This window comes from Eretmochelys imbricata, chromosome 23, assembly GCF_965152235.1.
Source record: "Eretmochelys imbricata isolate rEreImb1 chromosome 23, rEreImb1.hap1, whole genome shotgun sequence".
Taxonomy (NCBI): Eukaryota; Metazoa; Chordata; order Testudines; family Cheloniidae; genus Eretmochelys; species Eretmochelys imbricata.
The window spans coordinates 7,795,554-7,799,132 of NC_135594.1; the positions used below are offsets into that span (position 1 = coordinate 7,795,554).

At 58.0% G+C, this 3,579-nt stretch overlaps 1 pseudogene; it reads left to right on the forward strand.

Annotated features, from left to right (window-relative positions):
• Positions 1 to 821: 821 nt before the first annotated feature.
• LOC144279287 (glutaminyl-peptide cyclotransferase-like protein) lies at positions 822 to 3,215 on the forward strand (annotated as a pseudogene).
• The last annotated feature ends 364 nt before the right edge of the window (positions 3,216 to 3,579 follow it).

Consider the following 3,579-nt stretch of genomic DNA (forward strand, 5'->3'; position numbering starts at 1 on the left):
GACTCAGTGCTTGCAAGACAGGAAGTATTGCTTCTTAGAAACACCCAGGGCTGGTGTTTAGTTTTCCCAGATTTCTGGGTGGGACCTCAAGCCAGTGTTGTGTTGTAATTTTGAGAGGAACCCGTACATATTGAAGCCAGAGCTTGTTGCTGCCCACAGCAACTGGAAGAAGGGTTACATATGTATTGCAGAGGAGTTTAATCTCCTCCTTTGTACAGAGCAACCCTTATGCCCTGGCACCAACTCTTTCAGAGGATGGTCACAGCTCCTGCCAGGGCCATCATCCGCCCTGGGGCTCACAGAGATGGTGGGTTTTGCACAGAGCTCTGCATGCACAAAGACACAGGACACAAACCCTGTCCCTCAGTCTGTCATTCTGTCCCACAGAGGGGTATTCTGGTGCCTCCCCTTGTCTAATGTCCCCTCGGCAATAAATCCAGTGACAACACAGGTCTGTGGAGTTCTTGGAACTGGCGGTCTTGGGTTCTGATCTCATCTCCCCCAGGGTAAAACGAGAGAAACCCGCTGAGTGCAATGGGGTGAGGGCCAGATTCTGATACATTACCCTGAATCTATCTATCTATCTATCTATCTATCTATCTATCTATCTATCTAATGAACACAGTTCTGATAAGGCAGCTGCTGGCTGGGGAGCCTCCTCTGTACAGCCTCAGATCAGGGTAAGCCTGGGGAATTTAGGAAAGACCTCCCTGCTCTGCAGCTAGCCCCTCCATCCCAAATGTAAAGGTGCTCCTTTAATCTGAGATTCCACAGAGTCCCCATCCCAGCCCCAGTACCTGTCCATGTGGTCCCTGGGCTGGATGGAGCTGGTGATGTTTCATGCCCGGTGGGGTGGCAGCTTGGGAAAGACAGGGCCGCACCTTCTGGGGGCCACCGACTCGGCCGTGCCCTGTGCTATCCTGCTGGAACTGGCCACGCCCTTGGACGCGAAGCTGCTGAAGGCCAAGGAGCAGGTGAGAGCTTCCTGGGTTGGGGGTTCTACTCTTGTCTTGGGGAAAGGAATGGAGTCTAGTGTGTAAAACCAGGGGGGATGGGAGCCAGGACTCCTGGGTTCTATCTCTGGCTCTGGGAGGGGAATGGGGTCTAGTGGTTAGAGCAGAGGAGCTGGGAGCCAGGACTCCTGGGTTCTATCCCTAGCTCTGCTGCTGTCCTGGGTGCAGTCCTCTCACCTGTCCAGCAGTGCCAGGTGTTGAGCGAGCCCCGTGTCTCTCCCCAGGGCTCTGAGGTGACGCTGCAGCTGCTGTTCCTGGACGGCGAGGAGGCCTTTGGGAAGTGGAGTGAGAGGGATTCCCTGTACGGGGCTGTCCATGGCCAAGGCTCAGCACCAGCCGGGCACCAGCCAGCTCCAGGCTATGGTGAGAGCCGCCCACCTGCCCCTCTGGGGAGTTCTCCATGGGGGATCTTTCAGGCTGGAGGGAGATGGTGGGGGTGCCTGTCTGGGGTAGGCGGGTGGCTCAATCTGTCTGCACTGGATCTTGTACCAATCCCTCCCTCAGATCCTCCTGGGGTGACTGGGCCCCTACAGATTTAACCCCTCGTTGCCTCCTTGCAGAGCCTGTTTGTCTTGCTGGACCTGCTGGGGGCCCGCCACCCGACCATCCAGAACCACTTCCCCCTCACTGCCTCCTGGTTAGACCGGCTCGTCGGCATCGGTAGCAAACCTTTCTTTCTTCCAGGGGTGGGAGGGGGCTTGCCCCCCCAGGCACCTGTAGCAGGACAGCTACCCCCCCCCCCCGCCAGTCCTGATGGTCCTGCGTCTGTCTGACAATGAATAAAGGTGCCTGGGTTCTAGCCCCGGCTCTGGGACGGGAGTGGGGTCTAGTGGTTAGAGCAGGGGGGCTGGGAACCAGGACTCCTCGGTTCTATCCCCAGCTGTGGGACAGAGCTGGGAGTTGGGGATTCAGTCCCCAGGGCTGTTGACCTGGCATCTTTCACCAACACTTTATTTCCCTCAAACACGACTTGTCAGGTTTGAAATCCCCCCTCCCTCCCCGGCAGCGTCTCCGTGTCCTCAGGGAGCTCTGGTGTGAGCGGCCAGGTGTAGCCCCCTGTGGGGCTCGTTCTGCCGTGCCCCAGCCTGGCATGTCCCAGGAACCAGCCCATTCCTCACTCTCTTCTCTGTGTCGCCCAGAGAAGCGTCTGCACCAGCTGGGCCTGCTGCAGTCCCACCCCCGGGAGCAGACGTACTTCCAGCGGGAGCCTGCCTATGGGCCTGTCGAAGAGGACCACGTCCCCTTCCTTCGCAAAGGTACCTGTCCTGCCCCATGCTACCGGACATCCAGGCGCAGAGCAGAGTGGGATGGACAGCTGGGGAGGCCTCCCCGGGGGAGCCAGGGCAGAATGTGTGCAGATCAAGCATGGTGAGACTCCCCCAGGCTCCCACACAAGCCTGGCCTCATGAGAGGAGCAAGGGACTGAGACCTGGGTTCAGGTCCTGGCTTTGCCACTGCCCTGCTGGGTGACTTTGCTGCTGTCTTCCTCAGCTTCCCCATCTGTGAAGTGGGGGGAATCATTCTGACCCCCTTTGTAAAGTTCTTTGGGATCCCCTGAGGACAAGGGCTATGCAAGAGCTAGGTGTTATTTACAGGGGTAACATGCTTTATAGATGATGTTTGCCTGCCTGGCACACTTCACCCCAGAGGTGACTGCATTTTGAACTTAGGCTCTGGGATCCTTGGGAGTGAAAGACGTTATAAACACATCGTTGCTATCTAGCCACTTGGCCCTGACTAACTTGATGTCTCTGGCCAATCTGGTTCCCATAATGCACCTGGGCCAGCTGCTCGTTGCTAGGTCAGGGGAGCACATAGCTCCTAGATGTAAGGCCAGGTCATGCCTGAGGGCCTGGCTCCATCTACTGAGACAGTGTGCGCATTTAGAATGTCGCCCGTCGCCCGCTAGTGGCTGGGCCACATGGGGATAATAGTCTACTACTGCTGACAATAGTGGAATTACTCTTGTAGCTCCAGCAGTAGAGGCTGGTGCTTGCAGTGATGCAGATCCTGGGTTGGATCACTGCTGACTATTCATGTATCTGTCTGGCCGCAGGAGTGCCGGTGCTGCACCTCATCGCCACCCCCTTCCCATGGGTCTGGCACACGATGGAGGACACGGAGCAGAACCTGCACCCCCAGACCGTGGAGAACCTCTGCAAGATCCTGGCTGCCTTTCTGGCCAAGTACCTGTGGCTGTGACTACCCAGAGCCTCCCCTGGTGAAGGGACCAACCCCTCCCTGGGCCTTACAGGATCCTTCACCCTTCCTGGGCCGAGCTCCATGGGGCCAGCGGCCAAAACACCCTAGGGACCAGGCAAGGTGGCTTGGGGGGCCCGGGCTGTGGCAGCCCCGCAGGGGCTTGGGGAGGTGTTAAAATGATGGGAGGATGGAGAGGGAGATTGTGCTGAGTCTGTTCCGGGGCTGCAGAAGGTCTGTGGCCAGTCCAGAAGTGAAACCTCTTGCTTGAGCCCCTTGAGGTTGGGCCTTCCTGGGCTTTACATGCCCTCCAGAGCTCCAGCCGCCGGGGCCTGGACTAGCTTCTTCCCAGCTGGGGGCCTGGATC